Raw genomic sequence first — 12,682 nt, 5'->3', positions numbered from 1 at the left:
TATGTCGGACGTGGATACCCTCACAAGGGATGCTGATGAATTTTGATCAGCAATGTGGGATGAGTCTAGACCAGCGGTGCTGGCAAAGGGCATGTATTTCCCCGATAAAGCTCGCCTAATCAGGGCTGTGAAAATCTACAGCGTAAGAGAGTGCCATGAGATGACGGTAAGGGAGTCAACTACGGAGGTATACAAGGTTGCATGCCATAGAGACTTTATGGGTTGTCACTAGATGTTGCGTGCCAACAAGAAGAAATCAGGGTTGTGAAAAGTGGGTAAATATATTAGCACCCACAGATGTGAAATGGACACGTTCAATGAGAATCACTTCAACCTGGATGTAGACTTGATTTCTCTTCTCTTGATTCCATACATAGAAGTGTCCATTAGGTTCAAGATTAAAAAGTGTATTACAGCCGTCCACCAGGAGTATGGGTGTACTATAACCAAAAGAAAGGCATATCTTGGGCGCAAACGTACCTTTAAAATTATTTATGATGACTGGGATAAGTCATTTTCAGCTCTGCCTAGGTACATGGCCGCACTGCAACACTTTAACCCCGGGACTGTTGTTTAATGGAGGCGTAAGCGGAGTCCGAACAGACCCGAATATATTTTCAACTATGTGTTCTGGTCATTTAAACCAGAAATTGATGGTTTTGTGCATTGTCGTCCTATAATTTCCATAGACAATACTCATGTCTATGGAAAGTATAATATTAAGCTTTTGATTGCAGTTGCAGTAGATGCTAATGGACAAATATTTCTACTAGCTTTTGCCATTTGTTCCAACGAAAACGAAGAGACGTGGACACGTTTTTTGAACCACTTGAAGCAGCACGTTGTCAAACAACGTTCAGGTATTTGTCTAAGATCTAATCGACATGGTGGTTTTTAAGTTCTGTACGGCATTTGCCTGAATGGCAGGAACCCTATACATACCAACATTACTGTGTGAGGCACCTGAAGGCCAATTTCTAAAAGAAATATCATGACAAGGCCTTGCATGATTTAATGTGGATGGCTGCAACTGAGCACCAGTAGTGCAAATTCACGAGGCGCATGGAAGCAATCCGACAGTTAGATCCACAAGCCTATACTTGGCTGATAGGACATGAGGTTCACATGTGGACATTGCATGCTGATAGTGATAGATGATGGGGATCCGTGACTTCAAATGTGTCGGAGTCATACAACGGCTTGTTGAAATCTGCACGTGGATTGCCTGCCACTGCCATGGTCCGGATGACATTCAAATAGATTGCAGAGAGATTTGTTGAAAGGCATCGAGCTGCATCGGTATTGATGGATAGGGGTGTTCAATTTATGCCAATACCGATGAGAAGATTTGAGAAGTACAGGAGGCGAGCACATTGGCATTCATTTTTACAGTACAATCACGATCGAGGTGTTTTTGAAGTTCGCACCGCTATCTGCGGACACCGGAGGAATAATCTACATACGGTAAATGAAGCCAGCAGGTTGTGTTCATGTGGAAAATGGACCATCTACCACATGTCGTGCGCACATGCCTTGAAGTGCTTTCAACAAGTTGGTTTAGGGGCAACCAACTATATTGATAGGCAATACAGTGTTGCTGCATACGTAGACACATATAGTGGGCAGTTGCAGCCATTGGATGCTGAGCATTATTGGCCGCCAGAACCTTTTAAAATGGTGTGTAACAAGGACTATTTGCACAAGCTGCAAGTGCAAAAAAGAACGCATATACGGAACCAAATGGATGTTGGTGACACCGTTTATGCACGTAAATGTGGCATATGCTCGCAAACAGGACACGACCGTCTTAAATATCCTTCAGCTGGTGTGGGTGGCGGTGGTAATCCATCTCTCGGTGTAAGTTCGTCGAATGTACCCAATTATCAAGGATACACCTAGTCTTTTGTTTTCGTATTATTTTTTGTAATAAGTGCTTGTACTTGTATATGTTATAATATCTTTCAAATAAAATTATATTCTACAAGCTTGTTACATCTTATTTTTTAACATGACCTTTTAAATTGGGATGATGATATGGTAGTTCAAACATTCAACTTATTGGTATCTTAAAATTCAACTTACAAGAAGACCAATCTTAAAATTAAAAAAAAACCTATAAAATCAAGACATCTTTTATTATCCTTCTTGAAAATTTGTTTCTTAAAATGGACGCTGTCTTAAAAAAGGAATCGAAGAAAATAACTAAAGCAACGTACAAGAAAATAAAGGATAATAACCAATAGGAAAAATTTAATATGTATAGAGTGGTATAATACTATGTTTTGTGTGTTGTCTTGTCGGTATGAAAAAAGCTGAACCGACTGCGCAAAAGTTGTTGCGTCTTAGAAAAATTTAATATGTATAGCGCAGTACAATACTACGTTTTGCGTGTTATCTTGTCGGTCTAAAAAAAGCTGAACCGACTGCGAAAAGCTATTTCATCTCACAAAAATTTAATATGTATAGCGCGGTATAATACTACATTTTGTGTATTGTCTTGTCGATCTGAAAAAAGCTGAACCAACTGTGCAAAAGCAGTTTCGTCTTAGAAAAATTTAATATGTATAGCATGGTATAATACTACGTTTTGTGTGTTGTCTTGTCGGTCTGAAAAAGCTGAACCGACTGCGCAAAAGCTGTTTCGTCTCAGAAAAATTTAATATGTATAGCGCGGTATAATACTACATTTTGTATGAAATTTTGCCTATAAATAACGGGCGCATTCTAGTTATTTTCTGCGCTTAACAATAACCAATAGCAAATATTTCCATAAAACCAAGGTTTCTCGTTACGCTTTAACAAATGTCTCAACAACCCCTTTATGTCCCAAGGTGCGAGTGCGGCAACTCAAGTGGTTGGAGCAGAGAATACTAGGTGGTCATGACTAAACAATGACATGTACGTGTTGAGCGTAGTAGTGTATCTTTATGTTTCCCTTGTCATGTGTTTTCATTAGTTGTACTGAATTTATGTTATGTTAGGTTTGCTATGTTTGTGTTTGTGTTGTACTGTTAAAATAAAATTGTTGTTCAAAATGTATTAAAATAAAATTGTTGTTAAAATACAATTTTTGCCATTATTTACATAATGTAGTATTTCCACAAAATACAAACAAAAAGAAATCATGAGTCCCACAACATGTGTGCTTCAGTGCAGCCGCTGGCCTGAGGCGCATCCCCTGGCGCCCGGGTACACTATCAGGATCTTCCTCATCAAGTCGCCTCTTTATGTGAGGATGCGCAGCAGCATGATCGCCAGTACAACTGGCAGGATCGGTAGAAGGGGCTGTCGGCCCGTCAGCAACCTATAAAACAATTACTAAGCTTAACATATGAAAATGTATATTAGTAATGTACGTGTTAAGTCAAAAACATTTTCTCACCATGGTCTTGTCGGGCTCCTGAGTATAAGCATCCGTGATTGTCCTCATCATCACATACAGTAGGCTCCGTGATGGGCTGGGACGAAGCCTTAATAAAAAAAATTAAAAATTAATTTATGGCAAATCATTAAGGAAAAGAAAACAAACAAACATACCTGCGCCTGTGATAGATCCACATCAACCGCCGGGGATGAGACAAAACTCAACATATGCCCGCCATCCACGTCTCGGGTCGGCCGATCCTCAGCTGCGGTAGATGGGCCTGAAAAGAACTACTCTACATCTCCGTCGAATGTACTCGTGATCAACAATGGATATGACGGGGTGACTTGTGATGTTGGCAGATCCAGTTGAAGGCTGTACGACGGCATGCTGCTGGAAGGCTCATCTAGCTAAGGAAAATAACTCGGCTGATCATCTCCAAGATCCTCATCAGGTGCCTCAACAGGTGCCTCAACACCCCCTTGTTGGGGACCACCTCCTCACCATCCCCCACGACCCCGTGGGGCACCCCTACCTCGTGGGATAGCCCTTCCTCGTGGGGCAGCCTTGGCTTGTGTCCGACCCCTGCCTCGTAGGACAGGCCTACCTCGATCGTGCTGCTCTGGCGCCACATACTCAGCCGCGTGATCTAACCTCTCGTCCTCTCTGGCTCGCTGCAGTGTCTGGAGAGCCATTTCTACCACCCGCCAGCCATACTCAACAACTGCAAGATTGTCGGCATGCTGCTGCATCTCCTATCCCAACCGGTAGACCATATGATGACCATTAGCCTGCACAACATTTAAAATATTAATTACATAACGCTATATCACAGTTATAAGTATGGGTTCCAACAAAAACATACCAGTGCCTCGTGCCTCCCGGGGTATGGTCTGAACCGACCGCCAGCTTCATGAACGGGGTTCTCGATCATCAGTTGGGTGTGACGGTGTTACCATGACGTATACATCTCAATAGTCGTTGCCTGGATCTGTGAAGATGGTGGCGGAATCAGGTCCTCTCGCTGCTCCCAAATATGGACATGCGCCTCTAGCCATGCTACAAATGCATTGTCCACCCTCGAACGATCATCCTGTTGATAATGTGTATCCATCCATGCAGTCTCCCTCGGTATAGTCTACAGAAGGTCGAACTGGAAAAGTACCCGCTCTATGGCATGATGCTCCATAACATCGAGGCACATCAGCGGGACGGAAGTGCTCCAAAGCTGTCAGTCGACCGAGCAATAATTGGATAGGCCAGCTATCAACTCGTCGTTGTATGGCGTCTAGATGAACTATCAAATAATAACTTAAAAGTGAGTATGCACAACACAAGTGAATTTATAACAAGTAAGTTTAGGTACATATTTACCTGTGTGGCCTCCAACATATCCAACACATCCCTGACAAGGGGGAGATTATGATGAGCATCAATGCCTCGGTAGTTCCCACGCCGGAGAACCCACCTCCTAGCTAGAGGAAGAAACGGAGGTGCTACATTCGGAGGTAATGGTGATAGAGGTGGTTGCAACGGCAGGAACCGCTCCCAGGCCCAAACCTAACATACAAGGTTGACGTAAAATTTAAGAGTCATTTTGACTATATAGAATTGGAAGTAATGAACAGAGTATTCGAATATGTTGTCACCTGTAAAAAGGCAGAAAACCACATATGTTGCTCTGGGTGCCCATGCTAGCCCGGCACATACTCCTGTACAGGTAAGCGAGAACAGCAATACCCCAGCTGTACTAGGGTAATTCATCTAGTTGCTGAAGATAATGTAGAAATCACATACTCACAAGATTTCCCAAAGTGTTCGGGAACAAGATACCCCCAAAAAGAAGGAACAATGCCAGCCTCATGTACCGGTGAATATAGAGATCATCTGTCTCGCCGGTGATAGGGGTGTGCATTCGAATCGGTTTATCGATAAATCGAATCGATTATTTGTTATCGGTTTATCAATTTCGATTTATCGATTTATCGATTTCGATTTCAAAATTTTCTTTCGATTTCGATTTTGTCCTCTTCGATCGGTTTATCGATAAACCAATAAGCTACAGTAAATTTTTTAAATTTTTTTTTAATTTTTTTATTTTTTTACCCTTATTCTATAATACCCTTTCCTTACCCTAAGTCCCTAACCCTATTATTTCCTCTACCACATTTAAGGAATGATAATATTTAAAGCTCAAGTGAATGAAGTTCAAATTAATGGAAAACAGAATTAGCCGTGATGATGTATTTTGATTTTTTGTTTGTTTATACCGTTGGAGTGTTGGTGACATACATTTGATCCATTACTTTAGTTTCGTTGCATGTGCTTGTTGACACAATTTTTATGTTATAAACGATGCTTTCTTATTTTAGCTTCCTTTTGTCCATATTAGTTAGGTGTGTTTGTAGCGATATACTTTCCGTGGAATCCCGTAAATTTTCTTATTGGTGTAATCGATAACCGAATCGATAAGCCCCAAAAATCGATAAATCGAAATCGAAAAAATCGAAACCTTATTGAAACGATAACGATAAGCATATGTACAAATCGATAATCGATAAGTAATTATCGATAAGGGTCAAAATCGAATCGATAAATCGAATGCACACCCCTAGCCGGTGATGTCGGGGTGCAATACCTCCAAATGTTGTCTGATAGCTATCACAGAAATGTGAGTGTCCCCTCTAGCTGCAGCCTCACCCTGTGGCCTGAAACCAGTGAACTGCTGCAGCAAGTCCAAATACTGGGCACGCGTTATAGATCTCATATACTAAGGCAGTGCAACGGCCAGTCCATCAGCATGCAACCTATATAAAACCTGAACATCCTAAAGCGTGATGGTGGCCCCGCCAATGGGCAGGTGAAAAGTGTGCGTCTTCGGTCGCCACCGCTCTATCAACACCGTGATCAAAGACCAGTCGAGCTGCAGCCGCCCAATCTCAAAAATCCTATAGAAGCCCGTCTCACACAGGCAATGGACTACTCGGGGATGGAAAGATCTCTCCCTCAAAAAGTCCCACAAGTCTTCCAGTCTCCTGGCGCGAAGAGTCTGATCCACTAGCTGTCCCTCCCATACGTAGGCGGACCTATGGTCGCCCTGTAACACTAATATCTGATCCGAGGCTGGTCCAGGATGCACAGGCGGCACGTCCATGTCGTCTACTATAAATTACAAAATATTAATTGTGTGTTTATATTATAATAATTAATATTTAATTTTTTAACTAGACACATTATATATCTATGGGTTCCAGGCTCGATATTTGAGGCCTAGTAGCACCAAGCTATCATGAATTTTTATGTGTGTCAATTTCAATATTTTTACAATTTTGTTAGTGTTATAATAATTAATATTTAATTATTTAACTGAACACAATATATATCTATGGGTTTCAGACTCGATATTTGAGGCCCAGCAGCACCAAGCTATCAGGAATTCTTATGTGGGTCATCAGGACCCGGATTTTCTACCCTCGGGAGTCGTGATGACGCCTACTCATAGAAGCCAGGCAAGCCATGAACTTAGAAATCATTAACTCTTTTATTTTAAAACTTCTTACCAATTATAATAATAAGGAAATAAACCATTAAATAACAACGGAATATGAAATTTAGCGGAAGTCTTAAATAAATAAAAAACGAAAATGTTTCAAAGACCATCACGTGCCTCTAAATAGAACCTGGTGTCACAACATCCACGGAATACTAACAGTACTAAATACAACCGTTTGAAAGAGATATAGCATTGTTTGTCTCGAATACATGAGATAACAGAATATGAAATAAGATAGAGGAGACACCGGGCCTGCGGACGATTGCAAGGCTACCTCGGTGTCTCGATGGATTGAAGGCTGGCTCCCGAGCTACTGCTGCTGACCAAAAGCTACTCCGGTATCTGCATAGAGGGCAGATTATAGTATCAGCACAACCGAACCCATGTGCTAGTAAGTGTCTGGCCTAACCCCGGCGAGGTAGTGACGAGGCTAGGACCAGACTACAGATAAACTTGTGCAGTTATATAATATATGGCGGAAAAAGTAAACAGGTAATAAGCAATCAAAGCTGCAGAAAGGGAAACATGCTTCGGGGGTAGCAGATAAAACAGAATATCAGAGAATAATAGGGAAACTACAACTTAACTTCTAACATGGATAAAAAGAATTAAGGCAACTTTCACTTTCAGTTTCATCTTGTTGCAGGCGTGCAACCCGCTCCCATTTCTCATATCTTAGGTAGGCGTACCACCCGCTCCCATTTCATTATATCTTGTGGTAGGCGTACCACCCGCTCCTATTTCATTATATCTTGTGGTAAGTGTACCACCCGCTCCCATTTTATTATATCTCGTGGTAGGCGTACCACTCGCTCCCATTTACAAGTCATCACAAAATTACAAGAAATTCCGGCAAGGGAACAAAAATAATATAATAACTTCTCGGCAAGGGAACAATAATATCGAAACAGTCATCCCAGCAAGGGAGAATTAGCTATAACCAAATCCTAACTCATTTTGTAGTCAGCTCAGTTAATGACAATACTCAATCATAACTAAGATCTACGAGGATAAACTCAATCTTTACTCAATATAGGAGATCATTAATTAAAGCGTCCGAAGTGTCATCTAAGAGCACAACAACGTTCAAATTTAAGACCCACGGTCATGCTCGACCTCAACGTATAGATACTCGTCACCATGCCTATACGTCACACTCAACAAGAAGCAAGTAGCAAATAGGACTCAACTCCTAATCCCTCAAACTGAGGTTAGACCGAACACTTACATCAAACTTCCATGGCCAACTCAATTCTCGAACACCGCTTTTCCTCTCAAATTCAACTCCAACCCAATCGAATCTATACATAATTGACTTAATATCATCAATAAGTGCTAAACAATCCAATTCCAATGTTCAATTATAACTTTCCAATCATTCTTCCCAAAATCCCAAAATCGACCCCGGGCCCGCTTGGTCAAAACACGAGGTTCAGACCAAAACCCGATAACCCATTCACCCACGAGCCCGAATATATAATTTATTTTCAAATCCGACACCAAAACGATGTCTAAATCACGAATAATCAAAAAGCTCTAACTCTATCCAAATCCCTAATTTCTACCTTTAATTACATGTTTTAGGCCTAAAACTCTTAGTGGATGTTGATGGAAAATGAAGAAAACAAGTTAAAGATTACTTACCCAAGAGATTATGGTGAAGAGAAGCTTCAAAAATCGCCTAAGAGCTTTGGAGAAGAAGAGGTTTGTGAAATTTTTATAAAATCACGAAAGTGTTCTGTTTTTGTTTTTTTTTTAAAATCACTGAGCGAAAATGCTCTTTGCGTTCGCGATAGACCCTTCGCGTTCATGATGGGTCAGGCCTATAGACCTTCGTGTTTGCGTGAACGGGCTCGCATTCGCGGAGAGTCATCTCCTCGAGCCCTCGCATTCGCATCCAAAGGGTCGCGTTCGCGTAAGACAAATGCCCCACCCCCGCCAGGCTCGATTGGCCTTCGCGTTCGCATGGCCAGGACCGCATTCGTGAAGGGATATCCCCCCAGTGCCTCGCGTTCGTGACCTGAGCTACGCGTTTCCGTAGAAGGAAATTCCTTCAGCAACAATTAATGCATCGCGTTCGCGTGGGTTCTCCCGCGAACACGAAGAAGAAAACATCAGTACACCAGATCTGCTGTTTCTGCAATTTTTCTTAAGTACAAAACTTTCTGAAACGCCTCTGAAACACACTCGAGCCCTCAAGGCTCCTAACCAAACATACGTACTAACTCAACAACTTCATACAAACTTATGCGTGCGTTTGTATTTTTCTCAAACTGCGTTTGTACAAAACATCAACTTTAGCAATTTAGGTCCGAATCACATCAAACGGACTCCGTCTTCAACCAAATTTTACAAAAATGACTTAAACCATATATATGACCTGTACCGAGCGCCGAAATTAAAATACGGGCCCGTTACCATCCCTTTCTAATCAGATTTCATTTCAAAATTCCTTAAACATTTTCAGAAAATAATTTTACTTACAAATTCATTTCTCGGGCTTGGGACCTCGGAATTCGATTCCGGGCATACGCCCAAGTCCCATATTTTCCTACGAACCCTCCGGGACCGTCAAATCATGGGTCTAGGTCCGTTTACCGAAATATTGACCGAAGTCAAATTTATTCATTTTATACTCAAATTTCATCATTTTTCAAAGAATTTAATATTTAAGCTTTCCGGCTACACGTCTGGACTGTGCACGCAAATCGAGGCGACTCTAAATGAGGTTTTCAAGGCCTCGGAAGCACAGAATACAATTAGAAATAGGTGATGACCCTTTGGGTCGTCACATTATCCACCTCTAAAACAACCGTTCGTCCTCAAACGGACAGAAGAAGGAAGTACCTGAGTTGGGGAAAAGATAGGGATAACGGCTCCGCATATCGGACTCGGACTCCTAGGTCAATGCCTCAGGAGGCTGACCTTTCCACTGAACACGAACAGAAGGGAAACTCTTCGACCTCAACTGATGAACCTGCCAGTCTAGAATAGCCACCGGCTCTTCCTCATAAGACAAGTCCTTGTCCAACTGGACAGTGCTGAAATCTAACACGTGGGATGGATTGTCGTGATACTTCCGAAGCATGGACACATGAAACACTGGATGCACGGCTAATAAGCTCGGCGACAATGCAAGTCTATAAGCTACCTCTCCCACTCGATCAAGAATCTCAAACGGGCCAATGAACCTAGGGCTAAGCTTGCCTCTCTTCCCAAATCTCATCACGCCCTTCATAGGTGACACTTGGAGCAATACTCGCTCACCAACCATGAAAGCCACATCTCGAACCTTACGGTCTGCATAACTCTTTTGCCTGGACTGAGCTGTACGAAGCCTATCCTAAATGATCCTGACCTTGTCCAAGGCCTCCTGAACTAGATCCGTACCCAACAACCGAGCCTCCCCCGGCTCAAACCATCCAACCAGAGATCGACATCGCCTACCATACAAAGCATCATAATTAGCCATCTGGATGCTCGACTGGTAGCTATTGTTGTAGGCAAACTCTGCTAAAGGCAAAAACTGATCCCATGAGCCTCCAAAATCAATGACACAAGCTCGAAGCATATCCTCCAGAATCTGAATTGTCCGCTCGGACTGGCAGTCCGTTTGGGGATGAAATGTTATACTCAACTCCACCTGAGTGCCCAACTCTCGCCGAACTGCTCTCCAGAAACGCAAGGTAAATTGCGTACGTCGGTCCGAAATGATAGACACAGGCACACCATGAAAGCGAACAATCTCCCGGATATAGATCTCAGCTAACCTCTCGGATGAATAGGAGACTGCCATAGGAATGAAATGCGCTGACTTGGTTAGCCTATCAACAATGACCCATACTGCGTTGAACTTCCTCCGAGTCTACGGGAGCCCAACAGCGAAATCCATAGTGATCCGCTCCCACTTCCACTCGGGAAGCTCAATCCTCTGAAACAATCCACCAGGCCTCTGATGCTCATACTTAACCTGCTAGAAATTTAAACACCGAGCCACATATGCAACAACATCCTTCTTCATTCTATGCCACCAATAATGCTGCCGCAAATCTTGATACATCTTTGAGGCGCCCGGATGAATAGAGTACCTGGAGCTATGGGCCTCCGCTAAAATCAACTCTCGAAGCCCATCCACATTAGGCATACAAACTCAACCCTACAATCTCAAAACTCCATCATCACCTAAGGTAACCTGCTTGGCACCTCCACGCTGCGCCGTGTCTCTAAGGACACACAAATGAGGATCATCATACTGCCGATCACTGATATGCTCCAATAAAGAAGAACGAGCGACCGTGCAAGCTAATACACGACTAGGCTCAGAAATATCCAACCTCACAAACCAATTGGCCAAAGCCTGAACATCCAAGGCAAGCGGTCTCTCACCGACCGGAATATAAGCAAGACTGTCCATACTTGCTGACTTCCTACTCAAGGCATCGGCCACCACATTGGCCTTTCTCGAGTGATATAAGATAGTGATGTCATAGTCTTTCAACAACTCCAACCACCTCCTCTGCCTCAAATTCAACTCCTTTTGCTTGAACAAATACTGAAGACTCTTATGATCCGTGAACACCTCACACGCCACGCCATACAGATAGTGCCTCCAAATCTTCAATACGTGAACAATGGTTCCCAACTCTAAATCATGAACCAGATAGTTCTTCTCATGAATCTTCAACTGCCTCGAAGCATAGGCAATGACCTTACCATCCTGCATCAACACTGCACCAAGCCAATACGAGATGCTTCACAATAAACTGTATAAGGCCCTAAACCTGTGGGCAAAACCAACACCGGTGCCGTAGTCAGAGCTGTCTTGAGCTTCTGAAAGCTCACCTCACACTCGTCCGACCATCTAAACTGGACACTTTTCTGGGTCAACCTGGTCATCGGGGCTGCAACAGATGAAAACCCCTCCACGAACCGACGATAGTAGCCTGCCAATCCCAAGAAACTCCGAATCTCTGTAGCTGATGCTGGTCTAGGACAGTTCTTGACTACCTCAATCTTCTTTGGATCAACCTGAATACCCTCTGCTGACACAACATGACCCAGGATTGCAACTGAACTCAACCAGAACTCACACTTTGAGAACTTAGCATATAATTGACTATCCTTTAGAGTTTGAAGAATCACTCTGAGATGTTGCTCGTGCTCCTCCTGGCTATGGGAATATATCAAAATATCATCAATGAAGATGATCACGAACGAGTTCAAATAAGTCCTGAACACTCGGTTCATCAAATCCATAAAGGTTGCTGGGGCATTTGTCAACCCGAATGACATAACCAAGAACTCATAATGCTTGTACCGAGTGCGTAAAGTTGTCTTAGGGACATCGGAGTCCCTAATCCTTAACTGATGGTAGCCAGATCTCAAGTCTATCTTTGAAAATACCTTGGCACCCTGAAGCTGATCGAATAAATCATCAATCCTCGGCAATGGATACTTATTCTTGATTGTAACCTTGTTCAACTGTCGGTAATCGATACACATTTTCATTGACCCATCCTTTTTCTTAACAAACAACACTGACGCACCCCACGACGAAACACTGGGTCTAATGAAACCCTTCTCAAGCAAGTCTTGCAACTACTCCTTCAACTCTTTCAACTCTGGCGGGGCCATGCGATACGTCGAGATAGAAATGGGCTGAGTGCCCCGAGCCAAATCAATGCAGAAGTCAATATCCCTGTCGGGTGGCATCCCCGGTAGGTCTGAAGGGAATACCTCAGGAAACTCGCGAACAACAGGCACAG

Source organism: Nicotiana sylvestris, chromosome 10 (assembly GCF_000393655.2).
Source record: "Nicotiana sylvestris chromosome 10, ASM39365v2, whole genome shotgun sequence".
Lineage (NCBI taxonomy): Eukaryota > Viridiplantae > Streptophyta > Magnoliopsida > Solanales > Solanaceae > Nicotiana > Nicotiana sylvestris.
Note: the sequence above shows the minus strand (reverse complement) of the source record.